General features: G+C 52.6%; 1 non-coding gene across 1 annotated transcript; it reads right to left on the bottom strand.

Moving 5' to 3' along the window:
- Window positions 1-496: 496 nt before the first annotated feature.
- LOC135011562 (U1 spliceosomal RNA) lies at window positions 497-659 on the bottom strand. The gene has a single exon (XR_010210635.1). It is a non-coding gene; the product is annotated as a U1 spliceosomal RNA (small nuclear RNA).
- Between the last annotated feature and the right edge of the window lie 18,429 nt (window positions 660-19,088).

Raw genomic sequence — 19,088 nt, 5'->3', positions numbered from 1 at the left:
AACAACAAACCAAATGCAACAACTAGTGCAAGCATTCCTGGGGGAAGGCCTGCAGCAGATGGATTTGCATATGGTGATGTCATCCAAGCAGTGGGTCAAAGTTGGCTTCAACCCTCGTCTGCATATGAAAAGAAAAAAGGGATGTGCAGGGCATGGCGGCCTTTTGCGGCGCTTGGATGACCCCTAATTCGCATTAAACACCTCCATCCTCCTTCGGTGTGGGGCTCATGTTGGCTATGCCCCAGCAACTGAAGCATTCAAGCTGATTTCTTCCAGCAGCTGAGCACTGTAACAGCTCCAGAGCTGCTCTGTAAGGCAACTAAAAGAGTGTGGGCCCTGCAGCACTACCTGAAGTTCGCATTGTGCGTTGGATGGCACAAAGTAAGCAGACGGGAGAAGTCAGGATAGTGCGCAAGGGCATAGAAGGGAGCGGCTCAAGAAAAGAGAAGTGGAAACAGACAGCAAACTAGGCTGGAGAGAGACCTGAGACAAAGAGATCTGAATTATACGAGAGCCGACCAGAGGAAACACAAATTATGCAGTCAAGTGTCCCACATTTGGGGAAATAGCAGGAGCAGCACACCCAGAGTGCAATGGGTGAGCCTTGCCCTGGGAGAAGCACCTTCATGATCATAGTATCTCACCTGGCAGGTAAGTAGGAGTTGGGCTAGAGCTGGGGAGGGTCGCTGCTCGGGCACCCCCCTGTCAAGTGAAGGAGATCCAACTGAGGCAGCATAGACTGCATGTGTGTATTCCAATGAGCACACAAATCTGTGAATTAGCAGCTCCACCATTGTGTGAGTGACAGCAATATCACTCTGTGAGAGTGCTGAATCTGCACTTACCCACAGGCTGTGATGGCATACCATATCTGTATTGCGCAAGGAACACGTCCATTAAGGCGTCAGCCTTAATGATCGGAATTTCATTGCTTTTTGGAGTTTGAGTGGAAGAGTTACAACAGGTTTCTGAAATTTCGATCATGTCTAAGAAGCCTTAATGGGACATGTGAAACCCTAAGGTTTTTTGTCTATGGAATTTCATCGCTTTTTTTAAATTTATTTTTTTTATTCAGAAATGTAAAATTTCACTGTAAGAATAAACATTTGATTTTTTAAATGTTTAATGAAAATGTTCGTATAACATCACTGTTCTGTGCAAAATTATTTTATTAACCAAACCAAATTGTTTAAGGTCCGTACACACTTAACGATTTAATGAGCGACGTCGCTCATTTTATCGTTAAGTGTGTATGCAGCCAGCGACAAACGATGCGCGGCCCCGCGGGTCGGCAACAATCTTCGCTGTCGGTAGGGCATGCAGGAAGGATGTGGACTGTCGTCCACGACCTTCATGCAGGGCTGGCGGGGGCGTGACGTCACTGAGCGATATGAGCGGTCGGCCGCCGGCCGGCCCGGGAGGGGAAACATTAGACGATGTAGCTCACAGAGCGACATCGTTTAATGTGTACGGGCCTTTAGACTTTGGTCAAAATATTTTGCTGCCTTTGCAGCTGATGCAGGGAGGGGGGTAGGCGGCAGCAGCCTGTAACTGAGGCTGGAGGTAGGCGTGAAATGCATTGCTTGTACGTGTGAGTGCGTGGTGTCAGGTGCTGCGCGTGTATATGTATGTGTGTGTCAGCTCCTGTGTGTATGTGTGTGTCAGGTGCTGCGTGTATATATGAGTGTGTCTGATGGTGCGTGTGTATGCGTCTGCTGCCGCACGTGTGTGTGTCAGGTGTTGCGGGTGTATATGTGTGTGAGTATCAGGTGCTCCGCGTGTGTACAAGTGTATGTCTGGTGCTGTGCATGAATACGTATGTCTGTGTCAGGTGATGCGCGTGTACATGAGTGTGCGTCAGGTGCTGCGCGTGTACATGAGTGTGCATTAGGTGCTGCGCGTGTACATGAGTGTGCGTCAGGTGCTGCGTGTGTACATGAGTGTGCCTCAGGTGCTGCACGTGTCTATGTGTGTGTGAGTAAGGCACTGCGTGTGTATGTGTGTGTCTGATGGTGTGCGTGTATATGTATGTGTCAGGTGCTGCGTGTATATGCATGTGTCAGGTGCTGCGTGTATATGCATGTGTCAGGTGCTGCGTGTATATGCATGTGTCAGGTGCTGCGTGTATATGCATGTGTCAGGTGCTGCGTGTATATGCATGTGTCAGGTGCTGCGTGTATATGCATGTGTCAGGTGCTGCGTGTATATGCATGTGTCAGGTGCTGCATGTTTATTTTATTGTGTCTGATGGTACGTGTGTGTGTCAGGTGCCGCACGTGTATATGTGTGTGTGTGTCAGGTGTTGCGCGTGTATGTGTGGGTCAGGTGCTGCATGTTTATTTTATTGTGTCTGATGCTACGTGTGTGTGTGTCAGGTGCCGCACGTGTATGTGTGTGTGTCAGGTGTTGCGCGTGTATGTGTGGGTCAGGTGCTGCATGTTTATTTTATTGTGTCTGATGCTACGTGTGTGTGTGTGTCAGGTGCCGCACATGTATGTGTGTGTGTCAGGTGTTGCGCGTGTATGTGTGTGTCAGGAGCCGCGCGTGTATGTGTGTGTCAGGTGCCGTTCCCCTTCTTCCCATCCCAGCTCTCTCTGTAGAATACAGCTCTGCACCCAGAGAGAGGGAAAGACTAGGGGGCTGATCACTGCACTGCTCACTTTTTGGTCATGAGTTCGGCCTCCTGTTTCTTCCAGTGCTGTGTTCCTGCAGCCTAGCCCTCCCTGTTGTGCCAGAGAATCAGCCCTTCCTTCCCCTGACAGAGAGAGAGAGCCCGAGGCAGATACACTCTTCCCGTAGCTGGCCTACCCCCAGTACTTCAGCACTGGCCATGCGGCAGTCAACAAAGGAGACCAGCAGGGGGTTCTGGCAGCATCAGCTGTGGCCGCAGCTGGATCGGGGAGGCCTGCAGTGTCTGAGGTGGGCAACACTTCCTCCGCCGCTGTCACCTTCCCCTGCCGGAGAGAAAGCCAGAGACATACCCTTCCCGTAGCTGGGATACCCCTAGTACCTCAGCGCTGGACAGGCAGAAGTCTATGGGGGGGACCGGCAGGGGTTTCGGGCCGCAGCAGTAGCAGCGGCCGCAGTCAGATCAGGGAGGCCTGCAGGGTCAGAACTGGGCAGCACTTCCACCAACACTGTCACCTCTGTGCTGGGCATGTACACCAGTCCGTACGGACGGAGGTGTCCACAACAGGCAGCAGTATAATGAGTCAGACAAACTCATTACACGCTGCCCACTGCTGCGCCGCATGCCCTCGATGGAGGAAGCCTAGATGCGGTCCCCAGCGGCAGCGAGGGAGAAGGGTGATCACATCACCCTTCAACCCGGCACCTCACAATCAGCTGGGGATCTGCAGTAGCTTCATCTCTCTCTTCCTCTCCCTCTCTGACAGCACAGCAGCCCCTCTGGGTCCCATGTAGCTCTGCCCCCCTGCTCACAGTTCACTCGGCCTCTCCTGATTAAAAAGAAAATAAGAGCCTGATCTGCTGCTCAGATGCGAGGAGGGGACGGGCGGTAGGTCCTCTGTGAGTACACTACACAGTCAAAATTAACTCTGACTCCTCACAACAGTGTGGACTGCAGGCGACGTCAGATGCCAATTTGGGTGTGCTTGCCGCACTACCTGCCCATCAAGCCCAACGTGGCATTTTGTATTAGGAACCCTATAACAGCATTCCGACATCCCTCCCTATGACGCTGCCATCCATACACTGCCGCTCTCATACATCCGTACACCGCCACTCTCATACATCCGCACACTGCCGCTCTCACACAACTGTACACTGTTGCTCTCATACATCCATACACTGCCGCTCTCATACATCCGTACAACCCCGCTCTCATACATCCGTACAACCCCGCTCTCATACATCCGTACAACCCCGCTCTCATACATCCGTACAACCCCGCTCTCATACATCCGTACAACCCCGTACTCTTACAGCCGCACTCTTACAGCCGTACTCTTACAGCCGTACTCTTACAGCCGTACTCTTACAGCCGCACACTGCCGCACTCTTACAGCCGCACACCGCCGCACGCATACAGCCGCACACCATCGCACTCATACAGCCGCACACCATCGCACTCATACAGCCGTACATTGCCGCTCTCATACATCCGCACACTGCCGCTCTCATACATCCGCACACTGCCGCTCACATCTATACATACATAGCCTCCATACATCTACACATCCAATCCCCGCGCAAGGGAACACTGAAATCACTATCACTTTTCCCCGGGGTGTGACCACAGCCAGCCACTACTCCGGCCACCTTCTTGTGACACCAAAATGCATCTTACCTATCATCAGGGTGGTGCTGCTGCTGGGGGCAGGTTGCTGCCTCAGTCTCCTAGTTGGTGCTGCGATTGGAGGGGGTACTGCTTCCCTGTGCTGCCACTGTCTCCCGGATCATCGTGCCACTGGCTGAATTGCAGCTTGACGCTACTGCTGCCGGGAGTAACAGCTTCCTGACTGTTGTTGCTGGTGGCTGCCTACTGCTCATTGCCGCCGGAACACTGACCGGCTCGGCAGTGATGCTGGCGGAGGAGTAGTGGCGGTGGGGTGGTGCCTGCTCCCTTCCCTCGAGCATGCCGCAGTGTAAAAAAATAAATAATAGAGAGCATACCAGGGTGAGAGTCTGTATGGATCACAGTGATTACACGGGGCACAGCATAAGGACACCTTGCTGTGAGGGGCTCTGCCCACACAGATTGCTGCACCCTCTCTGATGTCAGCCGCTGCCCTCTCGTTCTCTGGGCAGCCAGTTCCAGTGTGAGGTAGGAGAGGAAGAGAACACACAGGTGTTAGGCGCCGTGGTCCGCGATGTCCTCGCGGCCCGGCGCCTAGCAACTAGGGACGCCGAGCGTGCTAGCCGCCGGCTCCCTAGCAACGCTAGGACGCCGGGCGCGCTGAGCCGCCTGGACCCTAGCAACGGGGACGCCATGGACGGACTGCGCTCCCCTTGCAGGGTCAATCAAGTGAACTACACACACACACTTGTCTTCTGGTCGTGCAGCAAGGCAGCTGCACGGCATTGTGCTAATCAGGCTCTGAACTTCTGATTGAAGGACTCCCTGCTAAATACCTTTTCAGTGCTTCACACAGACGCCGGTAATAGCTTCCTGCATGCTGCTTTGGTTTGCTGACGTCTGTTCCAGTTCTGCTGTGTCCGGTCATTCCTGTCCTCAGAGTTCCTGAATCTTAGTGTTGTCATCTCTTCCCAAGGAGTCTTCCAGTCCTCATTTACCCGCAACAGTCGCTAGAGGATCTCGTGTGGTTTTCGTGAGTGGCGGCTCTGCCGCGTGCTGCGGCCTAGGCCGCTTTATTTTGTATTCTGTGTTGGTGCATTTGCGGAGGTTTACGCTCCCACACTCCTCTCCGGAACTCGCCGGTGCCGGGTAGAAGAGTGGACAAGTGGGTATTTTGGTTGTCCTTTTCCCTGGCGGTTTTCCGCACATACTCTAGTTTAAAGTTAGTTTTGAGCCCCTGGCTTTGTTGTTTAGTAGAGGGCCCCTTGTTATCACCCTGTCTCGGATTTCTCTTGGTCTCCCATTAAGACCTGAGGGGGCATCGGAGTTGGGCAGACGTAATCCGCCCTTCAAACGCGGCTGCCATGGGCCCAAGCAACCATAGTCTCGCAAGAGATTTCTGACAGCACGGGCGAGACAACGGAGATAGGGCGCCAGGGGCTATTCCCGTTCCCACTCCCTTTCCAAGCATTACGTTCCAGTACTCAGGTCCTTGCTATAAGATATCCCCAGACCAGAGTATTGGAATCATAACAACAGGAGAGCAGCCCTGATATATAACAGAGGTGGAAGTTCTATAGGCAGCAGAGACGGAGACCAGCCAGCCAGTCTCCCAGTGCCCTGATCACTACACGCCGCCAGCACAGCATTACAGGAGGGTCCTATAGTGCTGCCCTGAGCTAACAGGTGTGTGTACCAGTGTGCTGTGCCCTGGTGTCTCTGAGAGGGGTGAGGTCACCGTGCCGCTTTAGTATATGGCTTTTCCTTAGTACTGTAAGTTACAGCCCTGCACTAGTAGTGGCAACTCTGCCCTATGTGAACCTGTGAGGTTATTTTCCTATTTACAGAATAACCGGGGAGAAGGCGGCCATATTGCGGCTCTCAAGAGAAGGCACTCTAGTACACCCCCTGCTGGCGGCCACTGCGCAGGCAACAAATTGAAATGCCCGATCTCTATAATGGGGCATATTTCTCTTAATTAAAAAAAACCTGTAACTTTCTGAAAAACCACAACCCCAAAAGGCACTTCACAGGGACATGCTCTATCTAATAAAACAAACCCCAAGTCATATATATATATATATATAATAAGATTTTACTCACCGGTAAATCTATTTCTCGTAGTCCGTAGTGGATGCTGGGACTCCGTAAGGACCATGGGGAATAGCGGCTCCGCAGGAGACTTGGCACAACTAAAGAGAGCTTTAGGACTACCTGGTGTGCACTGGCTCCTCCCCCTATGACCCTCCTCCAGACCTTAGTTAGGATACTGTGCCCGGAAGAGCTGACACTAAGGAAGGATTTTGAATCCCGGGTAAGACTCATACCAGCCACACCAATCACACCGTACAACTCGTGATATTATACCCAGTTAACAGTATGACAACAACGGAGCCTCTGCACAGATGGCTCTCAACAATAACCCTTTTGTTAACAATAACTATGTACAAGTACTTGGGATGGGCGCCCAGCATCCACTACGGACTACGAGAAATAGATTTACCGGTGAGTAAAATCTTATTTTCTCTGACGTCCTAAGTGGATGCTGGGACTCCGTAAGGACCATGGGGATTATATCAAAGCTCCCAAACGGGAGGGAGAGTGCGGATGACTCTGCAGCACCGAATGAGCGAACTCCAGGTCCTCCTCAGCCAGGGTGTCAAACTTGTAAAATCTTGCAAATGTGTTTGACCCCGACCAAGTAGCAGCTCGGCAAAGTTGTAAAGCAGAGACCCCTCGGGCAGCCGCCCAAGAAGAGCCCACCTTCCTCGTGGAATGGGCTTTTACTGATCTAGAATGCGGCAGTCCCGCCGCAGAATGACAGTCCTGTACCACAAATCTGAGGTACTCCTGGTGAGGAGAGTAAATGGGGACATGCAGGTAAGCATCCTTGATGTCCAGTGATACCATGTAATCCCCTTCCTCCAGGCTTGAGATAACCGCCCTGAGCGATTCCATCTTGAACTTGAACCGTTTTATATACGTGTTCAAAGATTTAAAATTTAAAATGGGTCTCACCGAACCGTCCGGTTTCGGTACCACAAACATTGTGGAATAGTAACCCCTTCCTTGTTGAAGGAGGGGTACCTTGACTATCACCTGCTGCAAATACAGCTTGTGAATTTGCCTCTATCACAGCCTCCCTGTCCAAGGGAGATGTTGGCAAGGCAGATTTTAGGAAACGGCGAGGGGACGACGTCTCGAATTCCAGCTTGAATCCCTGAGACACTACTTGTAGAATCCAGGGATCCACCTGTGAGCAAGCTCACTGATTGCTGAAGCACTTGAGACGGGCCCCCACCGCACCTGGCTCCACCAGTGGAGCCCCAGCGTCATGCTGTGGACTTAGCGGAAGCGGGGGAGGACTTTTGTTCCTGGGAACTGGCTGTGTATATATATATATATATATATATATGCACACACACTCATGTATATACATGTATACACAAATACACGTATGTACATGTTTATGTATGTATAATACACTGAGTACATTATATTTATGAATTAATTGCTTCCCGATTCTGCAGCAGCATCATCAGCACCATCAGTGTTACTCACAGTCACTTCACACTGACTGCTGCACAACACATCACTTAATTTCCGGGCCGCCCGCCACCTGGTGAAGAGACATGGGAGATGAAGGACCAGCAGTGCCACGTTGAGCGGAAGTATTGTGAATTAGTTACCCACACACTCCTTGTGACACCTGCTCCCCGTCTGCCCTCCCACCCGCCGCCTGCCATCCGGAACCCGCACTGACAAGTAAGTCTCAGCAGAATGTGTCTGCCGGCGGCTCCCAGTCCCCCCTAGAGGAACACTGCCAGTGGTGTGGCAGCCGCGGCACACTAGGACTGAGAGACCGCAGCGGGAGGAAAGCACGGGTGGGCGGGAGGAGAGCATAGGCGGACATCACCACGTCACATTGCAAGGTGACACCAGTCCCCCCAGTGAGGCCGCCGACGAATGCACTCAGCATAGTATTAGCAGCAGGCAGAGGGGGGGGCGGGCGCAGCGGTGGTGGGAGGTACGGAAATGAGGTACAGGCTAGGCTCCACCGATCACACACTCAGCGATCACTGTGCCACAGCAAGCGTGGCGTGCAGCGGTGCTGGACATTAGGGAGTGCCTGTGCGCACCAGGCACCCCCTGTGCGCACGCCTATGCGCTACCACCCCCCATATGCCACACTACATCACTATGCTATAGCCCTCCCATATGCTGCACTTCATAGTTACACTATACCCCCCATACAACATACTACATCACCACACTACACTACTCACAATAAAATTAAAACATCCCAGTTCCTCATTCTTAATGAGCTCACGTGAGTTCTCTCCCCAACGGAGCTCCAGACCAAGTAACAATGAAGACACCAGCAGCGTGTAGGGGGCAAGCCTGGTCCACTTGTCAGGAGAGAGCAGTCACTGGAGGGTAAGAAGGGGGCGGGGCCTAGTCCTACAGACGGGAGAGAGCACAGACAGGAGAGAGCAATGTACAGGGGTAGAAGGGGACGGCTGATGTGAAGAAGGGGGCGGGGCCTATTCTTGCATCCTTTCAAAATTCGACTTTTTAAAATTCGACATTTGACAAATTCGACTTTTCTGCAATGGTACAAATGCGGCAATTCAACAAAAGTATATTCAATTGAAGTTTGTAAATTCGACAACAGTGCTTTTAAACAGTAAATTCGTCATTTTCAATCCGCCACACTTTGCAGGCGGAATCTAATAAAAAAAATTTAAAACATGTTTTTTTGGGGGTAATAGCATATCTATTTATATTAGAAGGGATTAGGTACTTTATTTGTCTTTTTTGGAGGCACAAGTATTATTTATATATTTTTTAAAAGATTATTATTATTATTATTTTTTTTTAAATGGAATGTGAAAAACCCGGAAAAGAAAAATTGCGTGGGGTCCCCCCTCCAAAGCATAACCAGCCTCGGGCTCTTCGAGCCGGTCCTGGTTCTAAAAATCCGGGGGGGGAACGGACAGGGGATCCCCCGTATTTTTAAAACCAGCTCCGGGCTCTGCGCCTGGTGCTGGTGCAAAAAATACGGGGGACAAAAAGAGTAGGGTCCCCCATTATTTTTACACCAGCATCGGGCTCCACTAGCTGGACAGATAATGCCACAGCCGGGGGTCACTTTTATACAGTGCCCTGCGGCCGTGGCATTAAATATCCAACTAGTCACCCCTGGCCGGGGTACCCTGGGGGAGTGGGGACCCCTTCAATCAAGGGGTCCCCCCCCCCAGCCACCCAAGGGCCAGGGGTGAAGCCCGAGGGCTGCGGATGGGAGGCTGATAGCCTTGAGAAAATTGAAAGAATATTGTTTTTTCCAGTAGTACTACAAGTCCCAGCAAGCCTCCCCCTCAATCTGGTACTTTGAGAACCACAAGTACCAGCATGCGGGAGAAAAACGGGCCCGCTGGTACCTGTAGTTCTACTGGGGAAAAAATACCCAAATAAAAACAGGACACAGACACCGTGAAAGTATAACTTTATTTCACACCTGCCGACACACACATACTTACCTATGTTGACACGAAGCAGTCGGTCCTCTTCTCCAAGTAGAATCCACGGGTACCTGAAAATAAAAGATAATTATACTCACCTGATCCAGGTTCCAGATTAAATCCACGTACTTGGCAAAACAACAAACCGAACACCCGGACCAGACGGACTGAAAGGGGTCCCATGTTTACACATGGGACCCCTTTCCACGAATGCAGACATCCGAATCTCGCGGGAATCCGACTGCGGGATGATGACGTACGGGCGCGCTCGGGTTAGCCGAGCAAGGCGGGAAGGTTCGAACCTGCCTCGGACCCATGTAAAATGGGTGAAGTTCGGGGGGTCCGGATTCCGACGAACCGAACCCACTCATCACTAGTATGTACGTGTGTGTCAGGTGCCGTGCGCGTACGTACGTACGTACGTACGTACGTACGTACGTGTGTGTCAGGTGTCGTGCGTGTACGTGTGTGTGTGTCAGGTGGCGCGTACCTACATGTGTGTATGTCAGGTGCTGTGCATGTGTGTACGTACACGCGTGTATGTGTCAGGTGCCGCGCGTGTACGTACGTGTGTGTGTGTGTGTGTGTGTGTGTGTGCCAGGAGCCACGCGTGTACATGCGTGAGGGTGTCAGGAGCCGCGCGTATACGTACATACGTGTAGGTTTCAGGTGCCGCGCGTATACATACGTGTGTGTGTCAGGAGCCGAGCGTGTACGTACTGTGTGTGTGTCAGGAGCAACGTGAGTGTGTGTCAGGAGCCACACGTGTGCATACGTGTGTGTGTCAGGTGCCACACATGTACGTACGTACATACGTACGTACGTACGTACGTACGTACGTGTGTGTGTGTGTGTGTGTCAGGTACCGCGCGTGTACGTGTGTGTGTCAAGTGCCGCGTGTGTACGTACGTATGTGTGTGCCTGGAGCCGCGCGTGTACATACATGTGTGTGTGTGTGTCTCAGGTGCTGTACGTGTATGTGTGTGTCTCAGGTGCTGCACGTGTATATGTGTGTATTTCAGGTGCTGCATTTGTATGCGTCAGCTGCCACGTGGGTGTCAGGTGTTGAGCGTGTATGTGTTTGTGTCAGCTGTCGCATCTGTATGTGTGTGACTGTCAGGTGCTGCGCGTGTATGTGTGTGTCAGGTGCTGTTCATGTATGTGGGAGTGGCAGGTGCTGCATGTGTATATATGTGTGAGTGGCAGGTGCTGCGTGTGTATACGAGTGTGTGTGAGGAGCTGCGAGTGTATGTGTGTGTTAGGTGCTCTGAGTGTATATGATTGTGTGTCAGGTGCTGTGCGTGTGTGCGTTAAATGCCACATGTATATATGTGTGTCAGGTGCTGCGTGTGTGTGTGTGTGTGTCAGGTGCTGCATGTTTGTATGTGTGTGTGTGTGTGTCAGGTGCTGCATGTCTGTATGTGTGTGTGTGTCAGGCGCTGCATGTCTGTGTGTGTGTGTGTGTGTGTGTGTGTGTCAGGTGCTGCATGTCTGTATATGTGTGTGGGTGTGTCAGGTGATGCATGTCTGTGTGTGTGGGTGTGTCAGGTGATGCATGTGTGTGTGTGTGTGTCAGGTGCTGCATGTCTGTGTGTGTGTGTGGGTGTGTGTGTCTGTCAGGTGCTGCATGTGTGTGTCAGGTGCTGCATGTCTGCGTGTGTGTGTGTCAGGCGCTGTATGTCTGCGTGTGTGTGTCAGGCGCTGCATATCTGTGTCAGGTGCTGTGTGTGTGTGTGTGTGTGTGCGCGTGTCTGTCAGGTGCTGCGTGTCTGCGTGTGTGTCAGGTGCTGCGTGTCTGCGTGTGTGTCAGGCGCTGCGTGTCTGCGTGTGTGTCAGGCGCTGCGTGTCTGCGTGTGTGTCAGGCGCTGCGTGTCTGCGTGTGTGTCAGGCGCTGCGTGTCTGTCAGGCGCTGCGTGTCTGTCAGGCGCTGCGTGTCTGTCAGGCGCTGCGTGTCTGCGTGTGTGTCAGGCGCTGCGTGTGTGTCAGGCGCTGCGTGTGTGTCAGGCGCTGCGTGTCTGCGTGTGTGTCAGGCGCTGCGTGTCTGCGTGTGTGTCAGGCGCTGCGTGTCTGCGTGTGTGTCAGGCGCTGCGTGTCTGCGTGTTTGTGTGTCAGGTGCTGCGTGTGTGTGTCAGGTGCTGCGTGTGTGTGTGTCAGATGCTGCGTGTCTGCGTGTGTGTCAGGTGCTGCGCGTGAGTATGTCAGGTGCTGCGTGTGTCAGGAGCATGCGAGTGTCAGGTGCGTGTGTGTGTCAGGCGCTGCGTGTGTCAGGCGCTGCGTGTGTCAGGCGCTGCCTGTGCGTGTGCGTGTGTGTCAGGCGCTGCCTGTGCGTCAGGCGCTGCGTGTCTGTGTGTGTCAGGCGCTGCGTGTCTGTGTGTGTCAGGCGCTGCGTGTCTGTGTGTGTCAGGCGCTGCGTGTGTGTCAGGCGCTGCCTGTGCGTGTGTGCCAGGCGCTGCCTGTGCGTGTGTGCCAGGCGCTGCCTGTGCGTGTGTGTCAGGCGCCGCGTGTCTGTCAGGCGCCGCGTGTCTGTCAGGCGCCGCGTGTGCGTCAGGCGCCGCGTGTGCGTCAGGCGCCGCATGTCTATGTGCGTCAGGCGCCGCGTGTGAGTGTGTGCGTGTGTGTCAGGTCCGTGTGAGTGTCAGGTGCTGCGTCTGTGTGTGCGTGTGTCAGGTGCTGCGTGTGTGTCAGGTGCTGCGTGTGAGTGTGTGTGCGCGTGTGTCAGGTCCGTGTGAGTGTCAGGTGCTGTGTGTGTGTGTGTGTGTCAGGTGCTGTGTGTGTGCGTGTGTGTCAGGTGCTGTGTGTGTGTGTGTGTGTGTGTGTGTGTGTGTCAGGTGCTGTGTGTGTGCGTGCGTGTCAGGCGCTGCATATGCGTATGCGTGTCAGGCGTTGCATGTCTGTGTGTCTCAGGCGCTGCGTGTCTGGGGGGGTGGCCGGACACACAGCAGAGAGGGGGGGGGGGTGGCTGGACACACAGCAGAGAGGGGAGGGTGACCGGACACACGGCAGGGAGGGGAGGGGGTAGGGGGTGGCCGAACACAGCGGGAAGAGGGGGGAGTTGCCGAACACACAGCAGGGGAGGGGAGGGGATGGTGGCCAGACAAACAGCAGGGGAGGGGAGGGGAGGGTAGGCCGGACACACAGCAGGTGAGGGGGGGGGGTGGCTGGACACACAGCAGGGAGGGGGGGTAGGCAGGACACACAGCAGGGGAGGGGAGGGTGGCCGGACAAACAGCAGGGAGGGGGGGGGGTAGGCCGGACACACAGCAGGGGAGGGGGGGTGGCTGGACACACAGCAGGTGAGGGGGGGCTGGACACACAGCAGGTGAGGGGGGGGGGCTGGACACACAGCAGGTGAGGGGGGGTAGGCAGGACACACAGCAGGGGAGGGGAGGGTGGCCGGACAAACAGCAGGGAGGGGGGGGGGGTAGGCCGGACACACAGCAGGGAGGGGGGGGGGCTGGACACACAGCAGGGGGGGGGTAGGCCGGACACACAGCAGGTGAGGGGGTGGTGGCTGGACACACAGCAGGGAGGGTGGGGGGGTAGGCCGGACACACAGCAGGTGAGGGGGGGGGGCTGGACACACAGCAGGTGAGGGGGGGGGCTGGACACACAGCAGGTGAGTGGGGGGGGTAGGCCGGACACACAGCAGGTGAGGGGGGGGTGGCTGGACACACAGCAGGGAGGGAAGGGGGTAGGGGGGTGGCCTTATTATAATAACCGTGTGGGGGAGGAGTCTGCGGCGGTGGGTGAATGAGATGTGGGGGCAGGCTGCTAAGGGTGCAGGGGAGGAGGGGAAGGGAGCCGGATGGATCTGAATGTGAGCCGCACGTAAGGGACCATACTGATCCTCCCCACCTCAGCCCGCTGGTGCTGCTGCTGCCTGACTTCTTCCATGCAGCACAGCTGTCTTCTCCGGCTGCCGCTCCCGCTTCAGGTGTGGGGGTACCACACCGCTCAGTAGGCAAGCGCTGTCAGTCAGGAGTCAGCGCTGCACCGGATGTCTTTCTGGATGTCCTCTGACTTTCTCCTGCGGCGCAACTCCAGCTATTCCTCCCGCTGCGGCTCCCACTTCGGGTAAGGGGACCATATTGCTCAGTAGTGAGCACTTTCGGTAAGCCTGCGGCTGCTATGCCGCTACCCCTCTCCTCCACAGTCCTAATGGGTCGCTGCAGTCTGTAAGGGACCGCAGGTGCACACACCCAGGAACCGCTGGCTCTCCTCCCGCCGCCAGCAGCTACTTTTATAACCTCAGCCTGCACGAGACCCCTTCCCTCACTCACTCTCGCTCGCTCTCCTGGCGGCCACTGCGCAGCCGCAACAAATTGAAAAGCCCTATCTCTATAATGGGGCATATTTCTCTTAATTAAAAAAACCCTATAACTTTCTGAAAAACCACAACCCCAAAAGGCACTACACTGGGGCATACTCTATCTAGTAAAACAAACCCCAAGTCTTAATTCGTCCTCTATCCGGAGTTATGCCTTCCCAAAAAATATCTAATTCACTCTATAGGAAAACGGTGTCAAAAAGCCACAAAGGAAGTCACAGAAAAAAACTGACAGTTGGAACTTTAGGTTACTCCCAATTCCTCATTTTTTATTATTTTGCCCTGAAATTTGGCATGCAGCACCGGGTGACGATTCTACACGCCCATGCCAAATTTCAGCTCAGTACGTCCAATCAGTTTTGAGGTGTAGCCCCTCAAACACCATGCCCCCATCTCAGAAGTTCCCTATGGGAGAATTCCGTTTGTTCGATTCAGCCTTAATATAAGGGCACGACCGTGCCCTTATAATATGTATCTATCTATCTATCTATCTATCTATCTATCTATCTATCTATCGTATGTGTGTGTGTATATACATCTATACATACATGCGCTAACACCTGGACATACACTGATGTACCCACACCTAATATCCATACATACACGCCCTGACACCTGGAGATACACCAACATTCCCACACCTGCATCTATACATACACATGCTGACACCTGGACATACACCAACATACAAGCACCTGCATCTATATATACACGCGCTGACAAATGGACTTACACCGACGTACCCACACTTGCATCTATACATACATGCACTGACATCTGGACATACAAGCACCTGCATCTATACATACACGCGCTGACACCTGAACCTACACTGACCTTCCCACACCTGCATCTATACATACACATTCTGACACCTGGACATACACAGACGTACCCACACCTGCATCTATACATACACGCGTTGACACCTGGACGTACACTGACGTACACACACCTACATCTATATATGCATGGATGCAAATGTGGGTACGTCTGTATACGTCCAGGTGTTAGCATGTGTATGTATAGATGTTAGGTGTGGGTACATCAGTGTATGTCCAGGTGTCAGCACATGTATGTATAGATTCACATGTGGGTAAGCCGGTGTACGTCCACGTGTCAGCATGTGTAGGTATAGATGCAGGTGTGGGTACGTTGGTGTACGTTTAGGGGTCAGCGTGTTAATGTATAGATGTTGGTGTGTGTATGTCAGTGTACGTACAGATATAGGTGTGTGTATGTATGTATGTATGTATGTATGTATGTATGTATATGTATAGAGGAAGGTGTGATACATACATATAACACATACATGATAGATACATACATATATCACACACACGATAGATAGATAGATAGATAGATAGATAGATAGAACACATACATACAAGATAGATACATACATACATGATAGATACATATATATACACACACATACGATAGATAGATAGATAGATAGATAGATAGATAGATACATACATACATATATATATATATATCACAAACATATATGATTCATACATATATCACACACACATACATGATACATACATGAGAAAGACCTGGGATGGTGATGAGGCCAGGGCCCCCTGCTGATGTTGCGTGGCAGTGTTCCAGGGCGGATGCCAGTCGGGGAGAGCGCCGCGCAGCCCGGGAAAAATACTGCTGAGGAGCTACATCTGGAAGAGCCCCTGGGAGGGAGAGTGCCACATGCCCCATCCTGCGCGGCAGACTCTGCAGGCCTGCACATGGGAAGGGAGGTCTCTGGCCACACGTACTCACCCTTCTGCTGAAGCCCCGCTGCTGTCCCCATCAGCGCTCTCCAGCGGGGTGCGGGGCCAGGATGAACCTCAACCTGTGAGAACTATCTTCATGATCAAGAGATCTCATATGCAAGATAAGTATGTGTTGGGATAGGGCTGGGGAGGGTGGCTGCTCGGGCACACCCCCGTCAAGTTAAGGAGATTTAACTGAGGAAGCACAAGGGAACTCTCGTCTGGGGACAACAACTGCAGGGAGACCACATCTTTTCAGATGAACATGGGAGGGCGGAAGGCTGCCTAATACTGAAGCACCCTCAGACATTAAATCATATGCAACAACTATTGCAAGCATTCCTGGGGGAAGGTCTGCAGCAGACGGATTTGCATACGGTGATGTCATCCAAGCAGTGGGCCAAAGTTGGCTGGAACCCTCATCTGAATATGAAAAGAGAAAAGGGGCATGCAGGGCATGGCGGCCTTTTGCGGCGCTTGGATAACCCCAAGTTTGCATTAAACACCCCCACCCTCCTTCGGTGTGGGGCTCATGTTGGCCATGCCCAAGCCTCTGAAGCATTCAAGCTGATTTCTTGCAGCAGCTGGGCACTGTAACAGCTTCAGAGCTGCTCTACAAGACAAGTAAAAGGGTGTGGGCCCTGCAGCACCACCTGTAGTTTGCATACACACATATATAGGACAGCATCTCTTATATGCCCCAGGGTCAATAAAATAGTATCCTTGTCTAGGCTATCCATCCCCTCAGATAAGGTATTTGTCCATGCCGCTACAGCACTACACACCCAGGCCGACGCAATTGCCGGTCTGAGTAAGGTACCTGAATGTGTATAAATGGACTTCAGGGTAATCTCCTGTTTGCGGTCAGCACACTCTTTGAGGGTAGCCGTATCCTGGGACGGGAGGGCTACCTTCTTGGATAAGCGTGTTAATGCTTTGTCCACCCTAGGGGAGGATTCCCATCGTAACCTATCCGTTGATGGGAAAGGATACGCCATAAGAATCCTTTTGGAAATCTGCAGTCTTTTATCTGGAGATTCCCAAGCTTTTTCACATAACTCGTTCAGCTCGTGTGAGGGGGGAAAGGTTACCTCAGGCTTCTTTCCCTTGTACATATGTACCCTCTTGTCAGCGACAGGGGGTTCCTCTGTGATGTGCAAAACATCTTTTATTGCCATAATCATAAATCGAATGGATTTTGCCAATTTTGGCTGTAACTTTGCATCATCGTAATCGACACTGGAGTCAGAATCCGTGTCGGTATCTGTGTCAACAATCTGGGATAGTGGGCGCTTATGAGACCCTGACAGTCCCTGCAACATAGGATCAGGCATGGGTTGAAACCCTGACTGTCCCAAAGCTTCTGCCTTGTCTAATCTTTTGTGCAATGAGTTTACACTAGCATTTAAAACATTCCACATATCCATCCAATCAGCTGTCGGCGGAGACACCACATTCATTTGCTCCCGCTCCTCTCTAATATAGCCTTCTTCCTCAGACATGTCGACACACGTGTACCGACACACTTCACACACAGGGAATGCTTTTTCTGAAGACAGTTTCCCCACAAGGCCCCTTGGAGAGACAGAGAGAGAGTATGCCAGCACACCCCCCAGCGCTATATAACCCAGGAATAAAATAGTAACTTAATGTTTGCCCAGTAGTGCAGCTGTATGTAATTTGCGAATTATGTGCCCCCCCCCCCCCCTCTTTTCAACCCTCTTGTCTAACGTGGTATAAGCAGGGTAGAGTCCGGGGAGCTTCCTCTCAGCGGTGCTGTGGAGAAAAAATGGCGCTGGTGAGTGCTGAGGGAGAAGCCCCGCCCCCTCGGAGGCGGGCTTCTGTCCCGCTTAAACTGTAAAATTGGTGGGGGGCTTATACATATATAAAGTGCCCAGCTGTATATATGTTATATTTTTGCGAAAGAGGTTTATATTGCTGCCCAGGGCGCCCCCCCTGCGCCCTGCACCCTTACAGTGACCGGAGTATGTGAGGTGTATGGGAGCAAAGGCGCACAGCTGCAGTGCTGTGCGTTACCTCAGTGAAGATCATGAAGTCTTCTGCCGCCTCTGAAGTCTTCTTTTCTTCTCATACTCACCCGGCTTCTATCTTCCGGCTCTGCGAGGGGGACGGCGGCGCGGCTCTGGGACGGACGGCGAGGGTGAGATCCTGCGTACCAATCCCACTGGAGCTAATGGTGTCCAGTAGCCTAAGAAGCAGGACCTTGCAACTCAGAGAGTAGGGCTGCTTCTCTCCCCTCAGTCCCTCGATGAGGGAGTCTGTTGCCAGCAGTGCTCCCTGAAAATGAAAAACCTAACAAAATACTTTCTGTCAGAAAGCTCAGGAGAGCTCCTGAAAAGCACCCAGTCTCCACTAGGTACAGTATCAAACTGAGGTCTGGAGGAGGGGCATAGAGGGAGGAGCCAGTGCACACCCAGAACTAAAGTCTTTCTTAAAGTGCCCATGTCTCCTGCGGAGCCCGTCTATCCCCATGGTCCTTACGGAGTCCCCAGCATCCTCTAGGACGTTAGAGAAAACAGGATTTTAATACCTACCGGTAAATCCTTTTCTCTTAGTCCGTAGAGGATGCTGGGCACCCGTCCCAGTGCGTACTGTGTCTGCAGTTATTAAATGGCCCTTAACTCCAGAACATTTATGTGGAGATGAAAACATCCAAGGAAGACTTGACCATCTTCCTTGGATGTTTTCCCCCTGTGTGACTGCTCTCCAGCCTCAGAGGGTTGCATCCGTGGTCCCTAGGATCCCGTCCTGGATCCCGAACCATCGCCCCTCTAGGTGGTGAGAACTGTGCAGCCACCAATGGAGTGAGATTCTGGTCTTGGAAGACAGGATTATCCTCCGGTGCATGTGTAGGTGGGATCCGGACCACTTGTCCAACAGGTCCCACTGGAACACTCTGGCATGGAACCTGTCAAACTGAATGGCCTCGTAGGCCGCAGCCATCTTCCCCAGCAACTGAATGCAATGATGGATTAACACTCTTGCTGGTTTCAGAATTTGTTTGACCAGACTCTGGATCTCCAGAGCCTTTCCACTAGAAGAAAACCTCTTCTGTGTCCAGTATCACTCCCAAAAACAACAACCGCGTCATTGGGACCAACTGCGATTTTGGCAAGTTTAGGAGCCAACCATGTTGTTGAAGAACTGTCAGGGAGAGTAGATGTTTTGCACCAACTGGTCCCTGG

The sequence above is a fragment of the Pseudophryne corroboree genome, unplaced genomic scaffold (genome assembly GCF_028390025.1).
Source record: "Pseudophryne corroboree isolate aPseCor3 unplaced genomic scaffold, aPseCor3.hap2 scaffold_249, whole genome shotgun sequence".
Lineage (NCBI taxonomy): Eukaryota > Metazoa > Chordata > Amphibia > Anura > Myobatrachidae > Pseudophryne > Pseudophryne corroboree.
Note: the sequence above shows the minus strand (reverse complement) of the source record. Positions and strands in the feature narration are given on the sequence as shown.